A 19,521-nucleotide genomic window follows, 5' to 3' on the forward strand; every position below is an offset into this window, starting at 1 on the left:
CCGGAACAGGAGACAGAAAGCCTGCTAGGCCTGTCATCTTATACACTTAACCATGGGACGCTCAACCCAGAATAGACATGCCAACCCAGAGCTGCATGCAGACAGTCATCAGAACCACAACACAGGTACTGGAGAAGTGACGTCAGGTGGTTAATATGATTATTCTATAACCTAGTTGACCTTCTTAGCCATTTGGAATAGAGATGTATCATCATTATGGTCCATTATGTGCTTAACGTTTGAGTCATGGTCACTCAAAGCATCTATGTATCCTCGAGTGACTTTCATTCACGGAAAAGATTGACCAAAGTCAGGCTGATTTCATCGGGTTAAATATCCTTATTATTTTATTTGCCTATCCTGTTATTCATCCATCCATCCATCCATCCTCAGTGCAGCTTCATGGTCGCCAAGCTGACAATGGGTGAGAGCAGGATACACCCTGAACAGGTCACCAGTTTATCAACAGAGAGACACAACCTCACACACACTCACACTCATTTGGCTGGGAAATAAAAGAAGATATCAATGATACATCACCAGGATTTATTCTTATTTGATGGTGACAGAACTGTCCAAAAATGTGAAATGAGTGATTATTTCTATTCCTTTTTTTCCACAATTGTTTTTCAATACCTGTCAGTGCTTCAATATTAATGTATTTTTGATGGTACTTTAAGGATAATTAGAGAAATAAACATTCCAAATCCTGTAAGCTTGAACAGGATTGGAATATAAGAGTTAAAACAACAAAATAACCTCTTGTGACTTTCATGTAAGACAACATCGATCAAACTCAAGCTGACCAGTTATTGGAGCTGTGAAAAATGGTACAAGACAATCTATTCTGTTCACCAATGAATGAGAGAAAATTTAAAGTCACGTCCCATGTAACTCACAGGGGAAAAGCAGAGCCAAATTATCATAAAGCAATAAATGCAAATGTTTCTAAAAACACGCTGCTGACACTTCAGGCGGGAAGTAAACTCACCTTCAATACTGGAATCAATTTAAGCTTTGTGAGTTACCTTTTTCATTTCCGACTCTCACCATTCATTTCTTTCAAGTGGTCCTTTAAGAATTAGATTTAAATGAAATAACAAAGGGCATCTCACTTCACAGTGTATTGAACTCGCCCGGTCTCATACAGGCCATTATCTTTCACATCACTGTTGGCTAAATTAAGGGATTGAAAAGCACCATAACAGCCTGCATCAGGCGGCCCGGCCCACCTGTCATCTGTCACCTATATTACCTGCATCGGATTGTCTCTGGGGGGGGTCTGAAGGGGGAGGCTCGAAGTCGAGGAGTGTTTAATTAGAGGGCAGCTCTTGTGTGCAGTTCATTGGTCAAGGGTTTATGAAATAGTGCTGTTAAAATGTACATTGAGGGTCTTGGTGAACACCCCGCGCTTAATTATTCTTACCACAGAGGAAAAGGTAAAAATGTATTTGTGACACTGTCATTCAAGAGCAGATCAGACAAAGCATATAAAATAAATGCAGTTACCTCTGTCGCCTCTCAAACATTGAAAATAAAATCTGCATGATTAATATTCATTTTGGTTGAATTGTGAATTTCCTACAATTGTTGAATACATGATGAATTGAACAGTTGCTAGTTTACAATTTTTACCGAGAAAGAAAAAAGTGCAGTAAATATCTGCAACTGTCACAGCTAAAATAATAAAATAGTCTCACATTTTATTCTATCATTATATTTATTACATTAGGGCTGAATGGTGTAGTGGTAAGCAGTCTTGCCTCTCATTAAAATTATTCATGGTTTGTGTCTAGATTGGAGGCCTTTGAATGTGTTTGCCTGTAGTTGTGAATAATAACCAACCCCGAGTTGGAAGAAGCAGTATAGAAGATGCATTTCATTAAATGTGACCAAAAGACAGAGTTGTAATGAAGCTGTAAAGTTATACTTTCGATTTATTGCTCCCTTATCTGCTGTCTTTTTATGTGTCCATCCCCCGCACCATATGTATATCTATATGCTGTGAATAATTTATCACTTTTCTAAAGTGCCACTTAACTCTACTTAGCATAATCTCAGATATTATGACAAGAAACACAGACAAATCTTAAAAAGATAATCGTTTTCTTTGTTTCTTTCTAATTTCCTGGTTTCCTTGTGTCAACATTTATCCATCTGAGAAACAGCAGTCCGGCTATGGAAGATCACGAAGAACAGCTTAGTGTCTAGAAATTTACCTTTTATGGTAGCTCCTCTGATACTCCAAGCAGCTCCGTGTGTGTGTGTGTGTGCACAGGTACCGGCTCCCCACTTTACGAGGAGACATTAAAGTCCTCCCCCGATGTGAATATAGCAGGAAAAGATTCACCACTCAAAATCCCTGACGGAAAATAAAAATGGTGACTCGCGTGTACACAAGCAAGTGTGTACACTGAGACATAAACACACGTGTGTGTGTGTTGGACATGCACTCACAAGATGCCCTGCAGCAGAAGATCATTAAAAATCTTGTTACCGGCCTCTGGAAGCCATCCCTCCACCTCCCCGCAGCAGCAGGACACAACTACAAAGACTCCCGCAGCATTAACACTCAAGACCTTCAGAGCTTTTGAAGTAAGCTGAGATTTTACTACAGCAGACCAGAAGTGGAGGCAAATGGCTTCTTCTCTTGAAGGAGGTCAGACTGAAGAGATGCAAATGTTCCCCCTGATTGGGTTTGGCAGGACGGGAATGTTGTTTGTGAACATGTGTTTGCGTGTGACTTTTTTTTTTTCCTCTTCCTCCCGTCCGATGCCAAAGTCTTGTACAAAGACAACACGCACGCTCCAGTGGAGACATGAGAGCGCCTAACACTTTCCGACTGACTGCTCAGACCGAATGGAGAAGTAAAAGGCGCACGCACGCTCACGTATAAATGCAACACACACACGCACACACACTTGAAAGGAAATCACTTGTGTACTTTTACGAAAGAGAAAAAGTTTAAACTGACACAAAGAGATGACAGCCGTGGATAAAACGGTGACACCAGACCCACACGGGATCCGTCTATGGCGCCAACGCCACAGGAAATACCATCACCACCTCTAAGTGGTGGAGGACCCCAGGTGCCCTGGGTGAAGAGGAAGTTGCGGGTATAAATACCAGTGTGATGGAGTCGCACTAATTGGGCTGACTGTTAAAGAAGGCATCTGCATGTGTGTGTGGGGTTTGGTCAGCTTGGCCACAAGTTCTCCAGCTGCTCTGACCTGAATGAAGAGCAAGCTTACTCCTTTAATCGAGTATTGGAGATACAAAAAAAGAAAGAAAAACAATCCCGCAAGCGTAGTTTTGATGTGTTTACATCTGCATGAGCAGGAACAAAACAGGAGAAACAACCTCAAAACAGCCTCTTTCCATGTCGAAGCCTTTTCAAGGACATGAGCTGATGCAGAACTAGAAGCTAATGACTGCTGCCCTCACGGCTACAGACCCGCCCCTGTATTAAATACTTGCGGACACCGCGGGCAAAAGACATGCTTTCCTTTGGCTTTCTCTGAAAGCAAACCTGCCCAGACGCAGGCAAATGGGTGAAACATGACTCACCACTTTTTCCACTGCACAGGGATTCTGGATTTTTTGCCTTTCACACAAGGTTACTGTGAGAGTCTTTGTGAGTTGGCCTTGAGTGCAAGCGGTTTTACATGGCAGCCTCGCCATACACATTAGCTTCTGGTGTTTATGGGACAGCTCAGTATTACCTGTATTTGTTGTTGCTATGTCACAGAGGAGCTGATTCAGTTCATTTTCTCCTACTGAGTTATGACTAACTGTTATTTTATTTAAAAGATAGTTTACATAAAAAAAAAAAAGGTTAACATGCTTTGAAAGCATGTTAATGACTTCTGCAGGACTGTGAGATTACAACTTGTTGTTAAGAATACTTTACATCAATTTGAATGTTTATTAAATTAACATACCAGCAAGAAGTTGGACTTTTCGAGGCTAACTTAAGAAATATACGTAACTGCTCAGTGTCTTTCACAGCAGGTTTCTAATCACATCACTCAATAAGCTGACAATGGATACATCTCGCAAATAAAGTCGACCAAAATCGCCCTCGTGTTATTTTCTTGCTGTTCATTTTATTCATTCTTGATGTACGGCCAGTGACTCAAACAGGCAGTGACTGAAACACAAAGTTTCCATGCACCGCGCATGCTTTGCAATATTGAATCGACAGGCTTTCAAATATAAAACCGTACAATTAATTCCCATTATCAAAATTGTGCAATTAACTAATCATGCAAATATAGGAGAGGATATGGAGCCCAAGCACAATTAGTGTAAATTAGTGACCAGGAAAACAGCACTAGTATATGGAACAACATATCACATATTTATCGCAAATCCAACAACTATTCCATTACATATTGCATGTTCACCCACCTGATGTCACGCAGCCCTACTAACCACCACACCACATGTGCACGGCCATGTTTTGCTCGTTGATCCCGGGTGGCAAAAGGTTGCAGACACTGGATTAGAACAACCACCTTCAGGCGAACTAATGAACATGATTTAAGTGCTGTATATCAAGTGCCTGTTTCTACAGTAATACCACCTCTAATCTGAGAGGATCAGACCTCTGTGTGACCAGTGAAGTCTGTCGTGATCCAGGAAATGTGAGCAGATGTGCAGCGGTGGTGTCATCCTATAATATATAGTATATAGACACATGCATCCAGTGCAGACTGCGAGGCTGCATGGCTCAGCATCATCCCATTGATCTGGGTCAAAAGGTCGTTGATTAGACCGAGTCTTGCAGTCTCTAAGCAATGCAACAGTGTCTGCCACACACTCGGCTCGCACAGCTGCTGCCGGTCGTCATGGAAACGCTCGGACTCCCTGTTTCTCGAGACAACTCCCCAGTCAGCTAAATTATAGTGTGCCAAAAAAAGAAAAGACAAAAAAAAAAAAAAAACACCCAAGAAACTGAACACAAACATTAACTCATTGGAGGTAAATAGCTGATAAGCTGTACACAAGGAGCGGCTATGCAATCTGTACAGCCTTAAATCATCTTGCAAATCTTTGTCACGCTGCCACGTAATGACATCATGGAGCTGGTAGTGGTCATCGGTGTGTTACTTCAGCCCCCTCTTTAGTGAGATTGCATCGACTGGAAGTTGTAAAATTGTCAGTAAAAAAAAAAAGGTTTATTAAAGAGACAGCACAGGGGGGGAAAAAAACCCACACACTGGCATACTCACTAGATCTCACTTGTTCGAGGAGCCAGAGGGCTCAGCTCCTCACTCTTAATTACCCACTGCAGTGTAGACGAAACAATAAAGCAAACAAACTAGAACTAAAACACACATACGCTGTCCTGCCCTGAAAAAACACAGAAGATAATCAAAGAACCAAGGCAGCAGAAAATTTCCCCCGATGTAGGATTTTAATAAAACATGCCTGACTGGCATGTATATTTCAGGGGGCAGCAAGAATTAGCCCACATTCAGCAGACAGCTGCAAGCCCACACACCCAAACAGAGCCCAGACTGAGGTTTGCTTCGGATGAAAACGTGCATTTTGTGAAGCAGCACCACTTGCTACACACAAATTAATACATAAAAGAGCACAGTGTCATGCAAGGGTGCAGAAAAATACAAACATCTCTTTAAAAATCTGCAGGGAGAAGAAGAAGCGAGTGCTCGCAACTCGCCAGCTGAACTCAGTTTGCCACCTACCTTTGATGTTTGCTCGGTTTTCGCTCTACATCTGAAATCTCTGTAGTTCCTATTGCCTCCTGCTGTGCAACACAACTAAAAAAAAAAACTCCATTTAGTCCAGGATCGAGGCACAAGAGGGCCGACGGGGGAGGCTGGGTGTTTCAGTTGTACTCTCCAGGAGACGGCATGAGTCTGCCGCCAAAGCCGCTGCTACTACTCCTGTTCTCTCATCAACTCTCGCCAACCACCACGCTACCTCTCTCTCTCTCTCTCTCTCTCTCTCTCTCTTTCCCTCTCTCCTCCTCTTTCCTCTCCCCCCCCTCCTCCTCCTCTTCTTCTTTCTCCTCCTCCCCTCACCGTCTACAAACACACTGTCCCTGCCCCAAAAAAACGAGATGTGTTCCTCCTGTCCTTCCCTCTCGCTCTTTCTCCCTCACCCCGTCCTGATCCCCACAGCATTCAGAGCAGCGGACCAAACAATGCCGCCGCCGCCGCCGCTCTGAAAGGAACCCAGGAGCAGTTCTCAGCCGGCAATAATGCCTCCCCAACTGTCACCATGGAAACTAATGACGGCCCAGGCTGGCTGGGAGAAGGGGGTGGGGGGGTGGGTGAGGAGAGAGAGAGAGAGAGAGAGAGAGAGAGAGAGAGAGAGAGAGAGAAAGTGGAAGAGGGAGAGGGAAAGAAGGGGTTGAATGAAAGATGGGGGAAGTGTGTGTGAGTATCCGTGGGTGTGCCTGCACAGTTGTGTGTGTGTGTGTGTGTGTGTGTGTGTGTGTGTGTGTGTGTGTGTGTGTGTGTGTTAAAGGTTTGAGGGGACATTTTTGTGGTATTCGTTGGAAACCCGGCGCCCCACAAAAGTGGTGGGGTTCGTCAAGCAGCAATGAATTCTTAACATCAATGAATAATTATATTGTAATGTATGTAGTGTTAGCAAGACAGTGAAAAGGCTTTTATATCTTTCAAAAAAATAGAACCTGTTATTTTCCTAACTTTTACCCCCCCCCCCCCCCCCCCCCACACACACACACACACACACAACATTTTTGATTTCCAATTACGCAAGACCAAAAATTGTCAGATAAAAGTTGTTTTACGTTGACAGGTGTTTCTTGTGAAATTATTAACAGTCATTCTTTTTCTTCTTAAAATTTCAGATTATTACTTTGCTATTGAGTAAATTTCCCCCGGCAACATTTTGGATTTTGAAGTAAAAATCATAAAAAACAAAAAACAAAAAAAACTACTACCAATCACTAGTAACTGTTGCCAAACCAAATTTGATGAACGACTGATCCTTGAATCATCACATTTCCCCTAAAATAATTTGTAGGTTTGACGTGTAAATAAAACATGTCGCTGACTCTCCAGGGAAGCCACTTTGCACAGATCTCTGGGGAGTACATCCACGTCCCTGTGAACCCCCCCCACCCCCAGACATGTGGACCACAAAAGCTGTAATGATGATGCGCCCAAGCTGCTAGAAACCTCTTCATATGCACATATAATTATAGCCAACCCCCTCCCTCCATATACATGCCCCCCCCCCACTCAATAGCTGACATCAGCCTGAAAGACGGGGTGACACTGGCCGACACCGGCTCTGAACCCACTGACGAATGCCACCGATAACCATGGAAACACTGCTGGAATATCCCACTTCCAAAACGATAACAGGGCTTTGGAGCTGGGTGTGAGGAGGAGAGCGGAAGAGATGGAGAACGTGCAGACGAGGGGGATGGGTGGCTGCGTTCGATTTAAATTCAGAAAACGCCACAGCTTTAAATTTAGAGGGGAGTTGAGGGCGGCTGAGAGAGGGTTAAATGGGCCCCGATTGATCCACTTGTCTTCTTGTAAAAGCGACAATCACTCCATCCTCCTGTGTGAATCCCCTTCACCTGCAGGAGCTTTTTCACGTCCACGTCTTGCGGAACTGATTGAAAATCTCAGCATAGTGAATTATGCATTGCACTGAACGGGGAGGTGGGGTGGGGTGGGGTGGCGGAGGGTGCGGAGGAGGGGAACAGGTGCTGATCCCTGCAGTAATAAAGCTGGCTGTCCGACCCAGTAAACCTGAGGAGGTGAAGTCTTCTCACACGAGTCGAGGAGGAGGCAGGGGGAGTCAGGGCTGCAGCAGCCACCCTGAAGGGCGATCCGAAAAGGGAAAACCCCATTTCAAATAAGAATAGAGCCTTGCCTTTGTGAGTTATCTAATGAGGCATGGTGCTCATGTCCCCTCTTTACACCAAAGAGAGGAATGTGAGCTGCGGGTTAGAGAGGAATGTTGAACCTCTCGCCATCTTGTTACCTCTTTTTAGCATGTGTAAGGCAGAAATCATGGCTAAAAGTCAGATTCTCCGTGAAATGAGTCTTTTTCAGACTGGAACGAGAGACGGCTTGTCGGACAAGGACCAGAGGCTGAAGATGTACCAAGCTGGCACAGCTCCTCTGTCACCCTTCACCACTCTCACTAATTACAACGATGATCTCTTTCCATCTGTCCACAAAGAAGAAACTTTGGGTGATTATTCACAGTCTCTGTTGCGGGAATATTGACGACTAACACCAGTCTAAATCTTCTTCGCTCTACTGACCCAAGCGGGGCATCTGTCACACATCTGCCCAGCAGGATCACCAAAGGCACACAGTCCCAGAAAATATCCCTCATTGACTGGTTTGTCCAACTGTGGTTCAAATGTGTTTCCTTCCCCTATTTAATGCAAAAAAAACAAAAAAAACAAGGTCAGCCAATGAGATGAAGCCAACAAACCATGTGTTTGTTTTCCCATCTGTCTGTGGATTATATCATCCAGAAAATGACATGTATGTTTCCATAGTTCATCCCTCGCCAGAGTCGAGCTTGTCTACAATGTAGAAACACACATAACAACGCCGTCAACAATATGCAAAACCTGTGTTGTTCGATAGCCTGCCAAAGTTCTGTCAACTGGCTTTCAAAAGACGGCACCGACTTTGATTGGCTCAAGCACGCGCATACAAATGTTTTTCCTCCCATTCTGTAGCTCTGGACGACGGCACACACTCAGAGGACTTGGCCCAGTTAGGCTCAGAGGGGACTTGGTACAGAAATAAGTACATAAATGTGGCTTGAAATCTCTGATCAGTCAGTTTTCACGTGGTTCAGTTGCCTCAGCTCAACTTTTGTGAATAATTGTGAGAAGGAGGGCAGTCGTCTGCAGGCAATTCGGTTTGACTCGGTTTGGTTCAGACGTTGACCCGACTCGTGGGTTTTTCCAGGTCCTCGCGTATTAAGATGACGTGTCTATGAAAAAATCCAAACCTCACACAGACACATTAGTTCACATGATATAAACTGAAAAAAACATTCACACGTCTCTGAAGGTCCCAGAGCACCTTGAAGACACAACAAACAGGCGAAGCGCAGCAGAAGACAGAGGTCGAGGAAGGACGCAGCTTCAGGCCGCCACCGTTACTGATACACATTCAGTTAGACTCACTAAGCCTCCAGATCAGCTTTCCGAGGGGAATTAGACTCACAAAGATTCAATGGAAGGATCAATTTATGCTTTCAGAGGCAAATACAGTTAGATTATAGTTATGAATGAAGACAGGTGAGCTGAAGTGTTGTTTTTATTGGTATACCATTATAGCCCTGGCATAACGGTCATTCACAAATATCAAATTGCTCGAATATTGACTTTGACGGACGTCTCAACCTTAACCCCTCAAACATTAGCCAGTTCACAAAAAATCAAAGAGATGTTTTAAATTACTCTTGCAAGCCAGTAGTCACCCTCCAGCTCTCAGGAGTCAAAGCCTCCCTTTAAAGAAGAAGCCATTAATATTTAACCCAGTGGAGAATCTTTTAATTCATTATTAATATTTAAACTTATCTACTGGAGCTGAGAGGTCTTATCTGAATTACAAAGAGGTTGGAGCCGAGCATAATCCCTGTATCTGTTTTACCCTCCCCAGCACAAACTCAATGCACTCGAACCGCCGTCCCACTCAGTTCCAGCTCTGCGGGCAGGTGGTGGTGGTGGTGGTGGTGGAAAAAGCTTTTCTGCGGTGGTGCCATGACGGCTTCTGGATGCCTGGCCCAGGGGCACGGTGGCAGCGATGGGTGCAGAGCAGTAAGAAAAAAGAGGGAGAGCAGTTGGTGGATCCCCTAAGAAGAATGGCAAAACACAGTGAAGGAGCTGAAAAGTGATATCCTGCAGGGAAAGTCTGGATTTAAACAGGGAGAAATTAATTAGTTAGAATTGATGTGTCAAACTCATTTTAGTTCCGGGGCAAGACACACACGAGACTGATCTTAACTGGGCAGGAGCTGCGAGAAAATTGGATAATAATCTAGAGAAATATAGGCTACATAGTGCACAGATGGACAAGAGAGGAATAGCAGTTACTTTGAAGGAAGAAATTTGTTTCTGTCTTCTTTGTAAGTTTAATCAATTCATAAATTACACGCAAAGAGTCCAAAGTGAGGAAACACTAGACCACCAGCATAAGGAAGAATTATCAATCAAATAAAAAAAATGTAATAAAAGTTGAATGTGGACATTGATTTTGCTTTTAAATATGTAAAGAAAATAATATTCAGCCCCTTCACGCCAGTTTTAGCCCACATGTCAAACATTTGACAACCCGTAACTGGAACATCATCATTTATCATAGGAAATGCTTTTTATCCATTTTATAACTGGATATGACACTGGTCAATCAAACACTCAAAACAAATTTGCAAGTATCTGCACATTTTATAGAACAAAATCTTTATGAAGAAGAACAGTTTGAATAGGATTTGTTCCAACATCAGAGAAACACATCAAAAGTACATCCAATTCCATCTTTTGATTTAGTCTACGTCACGCTTGTGTGGAATATGGGAGGAAAAATAAACAACAGAATACCAGAAGGTAAAAAAGTAATCAAGCTATGATCAATGCTGTGTCTATTTAGTGTGAGATCCGTAAACAAAATCTGTTCACAACAAAGTAACATGGAAGTTTTCTGGTGAACGCTTTGTCTGTGTTTCACATTCTCCGCTGGAGCAGCTTCATCGTTGAGAAACTATTAAGATATAATTAGGGGACCTGCTGCTGCTTTTATGTTTCCACAATACTGCATCTGTTAATGAAAAATAAATCGCAGCCCGCATCTCTCTAATGATCTTTGCGAGCTCTTCTGTTCACATGACATGAGCGGGGAATCCAGGGGACAATAATATAAAATGTAATAAAAACCAAACAGCAAACACAGAGGACGACGTGTTATCTGGATTGGAGAGCCTGTCTGGAGGTCAGATTACTGTTTTGTGTTTTGTAAAAATCCTGTCTGGACAATTTGAAAATAATGAACCTTTCACACGTGCGTCAGGCTTATTTTGTTGGTTTCCGAGACTAAGCAACACTCAAAAATCGATAGGGAGCGCGGAAAGAGGTGTGATTTGTTTTCAAATGCTTTGCTCTTGGTTATTACACCGTAGCTTTCAGTTTGGATGGCGTGCACGTCCTTGAGTTTGATCCTGAACGGTGTGATGGAATAAAGCAAACCCTTGATGGTTTGTAGCTATTAGAGGTGCGGCTGTGTAGATAACTTTCCGCATGCATGTCTGTTGGGATGCAAGCGCGAGTGTGTTACGCCCACGGAGGGTTTGGTCATCTGACGAGCTGCAGGCTCATCTCTCCCTACAGCGCCCAGATGGCCTGTGATTATGCACAGCTCAGTAGAGATTACTGTGCGGCAGAGATAGGAAGAGAAACAAGAGAGAGTAAAAATAAAAATAGTTCAAATGAGGGGAAAAAAAAAAATGCGAGCAGAAAATGAAATGAAATCATGAGATGTGTGTGGGGTCAGAGAAGCCGAGCGAGGGCAGCTCGCCTCAGCCCGCGCTGCATCGACGGCCTCCTCCAAACAAAGAAAGACATCTCAACTACCTGTCGTTTCCACTGTCCATTCTAGCTTTCACCTTCGCAAACCGAGCGCCGGCACATGATATCATGAGCTCGGGTTTCATGTGTTGTGTCACGCCGAACGTATGCAGGGGCAGCAGATACACGACTGTGTCAGATTCGGATGGAAACGTCCCCACTCAGGGACATTTGTCACCAGCAGCTTTGTGACGTGATGGATCACACGCAGGCGAGTAAAGCACACCCAAAGGAGCAGTGTGAAAAATGATCAACGCTTCACTGAACCAACACTATTCAACTGTTGATGTGTTTATTGGCTCGGCTTTACCTGGAGGAAAATCTGTTCGACAACCGCAGCATGTTGGACCCATAAAGGCTTTTTCACCATAAGTAAAGACATGTAACATTTCGTGTTGAAAGTACAGTATTGAGAATCTGCATCCTACTGTCACAAGCAGGAAGTTCCAGCACACATTGTTGCTTTTGAAAAAAACTAGAAAATTAAAGACGGAATGTGAAACATCTTTGTGAATGAATTGACATTTATTCCTCGGGCAGCCGGGCCGTATCGCAATCACCGCATCTGAGGCCATCACTCAGTCATATTTCTTTTACTACATAAGACACAACAATGATGCAATCCTCTGAGATGCAAGCCCACAAGCTACTTATTGTAATAGGTTTGAAGCTTGTTGTGGTCATGAGTGCTTTACCTAAAAGTGTATTGCTGGCACACTCTCCCAGCTGTCGGAGAGATTAGAGGAAGAGGATGTGCTTTGAGCTATTTTGTTTTTGTTTATTGCTCACTGGATGCAAGCAGAGGAGGAGGCAGGATCCTGCTGCGGATGGCCAGCGTGTGTGTGCGTGTGTGTGTGTATGTGTTAAACTAATGGCACTCATCACTCAAGTTTGAAGAACGGCGCAGCTAATGGATGGGAGTTTGACAACCTCCAGTTCATACAAGTCATATTTCTTGGTGGTTTTTGGAAAGAAATTAATTGCGACAATTTAGCTCCGGGCACGTCAGGCAGCCGCCGGACAGCGGGCTAGCTTTTCAAGGAAAAAACAGCTTGACGCGTACGCGTGCACACACGCAGACACACACGGTTGTGCACTAAAACAGCTGTCAAGCAGCCTGAGGCAGTTTGTTGTTTTATTACATTTTGACCTTTCAGGATCGATGTAAATCTAATGAAGAGCTTGTTAGTGAATTATGGCTTCGACCAAAAAAAAAAAAGAGAGAGAGACTGAAAGAAAAAGTTAAAAGCCTGAAATAACCGTCTGAGGAAGGTAATCCACAGTGGGCCACAGGAACAGGATCCATCTGTGTGGATGTAGCTCTCATCTCCTCATTAGACTCGGGCTGTTATGGCTGTCCTGTGATGAGAGGTGCACAAGGGCAAGGCATGCTGGGAGAGGGTGGTGCAGCTAAGTGGGCATAGTACAAAATCTACAAGTTTAAATCCCCAAGAGATATTTTTGAACCAAGGGTGTGTGCACAGGTGGCGCACGGCAACATCGGTGCAGAGAAAGTTTTAACTAAAAGGTAGCAGACATTTGAAACTGCAGCCATTAAACGGTCACCGTCCAGATCCCATATAAGAGGAGCTATCTTGTTTCACAAAGTCATTACAGAGGCAGAGCATGACAAATTGCCGAGGGGCAGTGACTATAATAGGAGAAAGGAGAGGGGATGGTGGAGAGTCAGCCTGCTGTTGCCAGGGTGACCTTCAGTGTGAAGCACCTCGGTGTCACCCTGAACGAGAGCAGCTCCACCAAATGAGGTTCCAGAGTGTCTAGACCCCAGAGACGGCGTCGCCATCACCCACCAGAGAGCGCCGTTATTATCTCCGTAATCACAACCTGAACGTACACGTGTCAATGTATGTCCCGCTTTAGCAGCTGTTTTCAAAGACATTAAATATTTTGTTCATTCCATCAACTAATTAGTCAATGGACTTGACTAAAGTGGTCCGCTTGAGGGCAAATTGTCGACAATTAATATTTTCATGGCTTAATTTATGTGCGCCGGCACTTTTAAATTAGGTTTTACGTGGTCTTTTTTAACAGAAACATCTGATATGCATGTCACTTCTCCTCCAACAGTAAATGTTTGCCTCTTTCCGCTTGTGACTTCCTTCCCATTATAAGGATGACTTGGCAGGTAGATTGCTCTGAGCATCTTTGAAAACTTTGCACGTTTCTCAACTCCTGTTGTGAACATCGGGGCTTTATAGTCTGCTGCAGCATTTTGGTTTTATACCGTTTGAAACAATTTCACCTCCTCCTTGGAGTCACTGTCAAGAGTGTAAAGATTTATGACCAATCGATTTATCTTGTTCTAAGACAATATAAATTATCTGAATAACTTCTAATATCTGAAGCCCCTAATATTTGAGTGCTATTATTTTTAATTCAACATTTAACATTTGTGGCTCTTTGAAGCCTGGACATGTAGACATTGCATGCTGGTTTTATTCAAAAGAGCATAAAAAAACATCATTCAACATTTACTGCTTTTAAATGTCTATAACTGTTAATCACTGGTATTCAAAGTTTCTCTAATCCTTCTTGGTTTACAATTAGAGTGTTATTTGCTTAAGTAAACCACTCTTAATATAACTTACTGTAGATGTGGTGGATGCAGGTTTAAAATTGGTGCACTGTGTGTGTGTGTTCAAGCATGCTGTCATGTTTTGTTTTTTCATATTCTCAAATTAGATGCATCAATACAGTGAACAGGTGCAAAAAAGATATATATATATATATATATATATATATATATATATATATATATATTTATTTTTTTTTTTTTTTTTTTTTTTTTTTAATCCAAAGAGCAAAACACAATGGTGCATTACAGAACAAAACATCTATCTCAGAGATTGTACTAGACTATCTTACTTTTGGACATTTAAAGAGAGACTCAGCACAAATGAACTGCTCTTTCCTTCAGAGTCAATAAAGCATCCATCCATTCATCAAACTGACAGTCTGCACATTTCAAATCCAGTCAGTGACAGAAAATATTTGGTTGATGCCATCTATAATCTGATATTGAACACAAATTCGAAAATATGCCTTATGAGACCTCCATTAACATTGGAGCGAGGCGTGAAACCAAAAGGCATTTTGTCTTTTTCCTTCCAAACATGTCTCGTGGAGGTTTTAAGAGGGAAAACAACACCGTAACTCAAAAAGAAACAGAAAAGATGTTTGTTCTGACAAAATATCCATAAATGTGTTGCAGGAGATTTATTTTATTGACCTCCAGAGTCAGAGTCCACAGTCTTTGTTGTGAGAATAACATAACAGCGCCATCTACTGGGAGAATCGCCTTTGTACACTCAGCCTCCCAAAATAGCTTGAGGAGATTTTGGAAAATGTGAGAAAGCACAGTTTTTGACAATATAAAATAATACACATTATTTTAATAGGGAACCATTAAATCTTATTTATGAGATGAATGTTATTAAAAAAGCAGAGTGTGGCCGAGGTAACAGTCAGAGCACCCGCACAGCTGCAGCCACAGTAAACCACAACACAAAGCTTTTCCAGTGAAAGCAACATCTCTTTTCTTTGTGCATAAAAAGTCTGTGGAGTCAGTGGAAAGAACATAAAGTCTATGCATCAGACACAAAAACACTGCATACAATACAATACTTTCACACTGTGGTACCGCACTAAATGAGAGCCCTGTTCAAACAGATGTGGCATTTCAAAAGGAGCTAGTCGGTGACAGGCTAAGACTGGCGGTGAGGAAAAGAGATGGGGAGAATCAGATGAGGAGAAGTTTAGGGTTTCCTGCTGATTGACGGGCCCCGAGGCTGCATGCGCACGGCTCGCCGAGTGTGAAGTGTTGAGCAAAGCAAATGTGCAAAGTGTCGGGTAGGTCGTATAAGCTTCTAGGAGCAGGATCTACGGCGCTCTGCCTGATTTGTTTGGGAACAAAAATACACAGGCTGAAAGGAAGGAAGAGGAAAGGGAGAGAGACAATGCTTAATCACAACAGAAGGGCAGAGCTGAGCGGAGTGGAGGCTGGGAGGGCACCCAGGGGAGAGAGCGTGGAGAATTGAACACAGGCCGCCTTTGTTGGCTGCAATCAGCCCGACTAGGAAGACATTTACAACATGGTTTACGGCTACATCAGGTGAGCGTGTGTGAATGTGGAGTGTGTGTGGTGATCAGGAGGAGCTCCAGGGGAGGGGGAGAGAAAAAACAACAGCAACGATTTAAGGTCTAGGAGAGGGGCCTAAAAGTCTGTGTGCATTCCACACTCTGCGGATTCTTTCTGAAGGATATCATATCGAATTATAAATTGATTTCCAGCCTCCAGGAAGCTAACAGTATCATTTCAGTGTGAGATAAAATTCATCTTACACAGACTCATGATGGGAAATTGATATCACAGCTACATTTGCGTCATCGGCATGTGGTGAAGATGCTACGTGTTTCTGTTGGTGTGTTGAAAGACGCAACATTTCCTGGAATGATTGACTGACTGACTGACAAGCAGCAGCCGCTTGATGCGAGAAGTAACTAAACTCACATGGCCACCCTCACTTATTGACTGGCTTCAGTGTTGTACTTCTCAGCAGCTCACTCACATGAGCGTCCTTGAATGCACCAACACAGAGAGTGTTTGTACCTCTTCCTGCTCGTTAAATAATTGAATTCTGGGAAAAGATAATACATCTTTGTGAGTCTGTGTAGGATTTATGTACCTCAGAGAACCACAACATCATAAATAATGGATGTGAAGATACTACCACTGACCTTACACAATACCTTTGTGGCTCGTACTGATATTTGTTTTTTCTAAAAAACACAACAATGCTTGTGCATGCCGGCTATTCCTTTTTTTTATCATTAAATAGCCACTGAGAATGTTATGAATGAGTGAATCTCAACTTAAAAAGTACAACAGAGGGCTATGTGGGCTGAATTAACGATTAAATATGTTTTCACAATTAATACTTCAATGATGTTGTCATTGTAGTTTGTAGGGATAGATAGATAGATAGATAGATAGATAGATAGATAGATAGATAGATAGATAGATAGATAGATAGATAGATAGATAGATAGATAGATAGATAGATCTAAGGGTGCTAGTACACCATCTGAGAGTTATTGATATGAGCAAACTGGTTGAGGACCAGTATAAACAGTTTCAGAATTTTGCGAAATTCATGCACAAATCAAAATCATTGCTGTATATGTGAAATTGCGGTAAATAAATAAATTTCATTAAATAAAAGACATAAAACAATACAACTACAGATATGCAGTGTATTTGTGTATTCATGAAAAAGAAGTCCCACTAAAAAGCAGCCTAAATGATGTTGTAAATATGTGAAGACCCACCATGGATAGATGCACTCCAGTGTGACCTGTATAGGTTGCAGAATTATTACACGAGATAGAATTTGCAGCACTTCATCAAAACATGTCACCCACCACAATGCAATGGTTGCAGTGGTGCGGCGCTATGATATTTTCGGACAGTGACGGATGAGTACGGCACAGGAGAATAAGCCATATCAGGATATCAGGTTTTGCACATGCAGACAACGGACAAATTCATTGTGGGATCTGTGGGCAGTTGAATAAAGAGGTGAAATATGAACGTTGTTGTCTTTGGGGAAAATTATGACCAGAAAGTATTCTGCACAGACAAGGAGACAAAACAAACAGTGGGAAACACTTTCCACTCAATTGGCTCCTTTTGTGTATGTCGCCGAGTCATGTGCATCTACCCTTCACAACAGCAGTGCACTTATTTTTTTCATACTGCTGACGGTCAACATGTAACCTAGATATGACCTTCACCTGGTAGTTTCTCCCTCCCTCCCACCCTCCTCCTTTTCCTCCCTGCCTTCCCTGTGGATCCCCCTGCCTCACCCCTGTGTGTACAGGAAGCCCCGATTCCAGAGAGCCCGCTTTTCTGATGATCAGAGAGGAAAAACACAATGCCTTCAGTGTGCTAGGAAGGGGCTCAACTCATAAAACACACACACACACACACACACACACACACACACACACACACACACACACACACACACACACACACACACACACACACACAGAAATAGAATGGAACATGCTTTTACTATTAGGACTTTACTTTTTTTTTTTCTTTCCATATGACTTTCCCAGGAAAATTCCCCCTTTTCAAAGGGTAGGTCCAAGCCAGACAGACACCAGACTGCAGAAGAGACACATACACACACTGAGACGCACAAGAAAAGGCCTCGGAGGAATCAGCGCTCCTGCCCTTAAACTGAGATACAAACTTTATGGGTGTGAAGGGTGACTGAACTCAGATCTCAGAGCAAAACTGCTGATTCCAAGTTATTATTCCCACATTCGGAGTGCTCACTGAGAGTCACTCAATTACCCTAAAAAAACACCCCCACTCTCCGAAGCTTAAAAGTCGTCCAGACGATCATCTGGCTTACATACAATTTGATACATGCAGACGACCGAGACGAGATTAATTTAGTCTCTTGGGGAAATGCTCAACATCTGACATGCCGGGCCTTTATTGGGTGACACCGAGTAATTCTGCTCACTTCTAGAAGGCCTCAACAGTTGGTACCATTTAAGAAAACTAGGTCACTTCCGCCTTCTGTGGGAGTGTGTGTGTGTGTGTGTGTTTCAGCCAGACCCTCAACCAAGAGACCTCTAGTGTAAACATATTGTGCAGGAAAGACTGCTTCTCTGAGCAGAAACATCCTAATACCAAATAGTTTTTGAACCAACGCGACTGCTCCCGTCGATGTCAAACTCCACATCACAAACACACTGTGCGATGGTCTGAAGGGAAATCCATTAGTCAGCTTAACGTCACCGACAAAAATATGACCGCCCAGGCAATGGAGGCATCCTCGAAAATTTGCAAAACGTTGATCCGCCAACATTTATAGAAAAGACACCACACTGTAGGTTCTCTCCTTTTTAAAGCAACAAATATCCTGTGCATGACTAAAATATAGTTACCAGATAAAACAAAAGGGGATTAATACGGGATGAGAGCATCAGCAATGTTCAAATGGACTACAAATATATTCTTTATGTTCTTCAGTGCCCAGTTAGGTCACACGTTGACCTTTATTGTCTCACTGAACTCAAACCAAGTTACCCGAGTAAAAACCCTGCATGTAACCCATCTGTTCATCTCGTAAAATTAACTGATAAGAAAAATCAAGATTACTGTGGGCCCATTGTTAGGAATGTCCTATCTTTTCAAGTCTATGTTTTGTTTCTAGGTTTATGTGTTAAAGTGTCTTTCTTGGGCAAGACACTAAATTCCAATTTTTACTGTAAAGTTATTTATATGTTTTTGAAAAAAAGTCTATTTATTGCTTAACTGTCATGCAGCCATCCACCACTAGTTGGGGCTGTAACCATCATGCAGCACCCCCTCCCTCTGTGTGCTTGAGTCGATGGCAATTTCAAAATGTGCTGGTGGAAAGTTGGAGAGATATCTTCTTGGATGAACCAGCGCGGTTTGGCAGTACTTTCATCTCGAAAATGAAAACAAGGTAGCACGTAGGCTTTGTCAAAAAGAAAAAAAAAAATGAATACATATATTCACTCCACTGGAGCAATGTGCAACCACATTCATCTCAAGCATTTGGATATTCATCTGCATGGAAACACAGCTGCAGCTTGCGAATGGTGCTAGATAACCACACTCCGATTTGACATCATTTACCCAGAGACGCCGTATTCTCATCCAGTCTGGGATTACAATGAAGCTCATCATGACAAAGATCTCACACGATAAACTTCCACTTTATACTGTCGAGGGGAAAACAATTCAGGAAGTCAATGAAATATACTAAGCCTAAATGGACCGTGATAGGACGCCGATGATAACCCTCCAGTTAAAACACTTTACAATGAATCGTGCAAAATCTTTTTTA

General features: G+C 42.8%; 1 protein-coding gene across 2 annotated transcripts in view; it reads right to left on the bottom strand.

The window, feature by feature from the left end:
- fgd (faciogenital dysplasia) overlaps nt 1-19,521 on the bottom strand; it is a 62,228-nt gene that overhangs the window by 36,089 nt on the left and 6,618 nt on the right. The window contains exon 1 of one of the 2 annotated variants that reach the window (XM_080469699.1): nt 5,712-5,970. The exons of the other annotated variant lie outside the window; for it this stretch is intronic. The gene's annotated coding sequence lies outside the window, so the exon portion shown is untranslated. Of the gene's footprint in view, nt 1-5,711; nt 5,971-19,521 lie in introns of those variants that run through there. 2 annotated transcript variants of the gene reach the window in all.

Source organism: Lipophrys pholis, assembly GCF_963383615.2.
Source record: "Lipophrys pholis genome assembly, chromosome: 8".
Taxonomy (NCBI): domain Eukaryota; kingdom Metazoa; phylum Chordata; class Actinopteri; order Blenniiformes; family Blenniidae; genus Lipophrys; species Lipophrys pholis.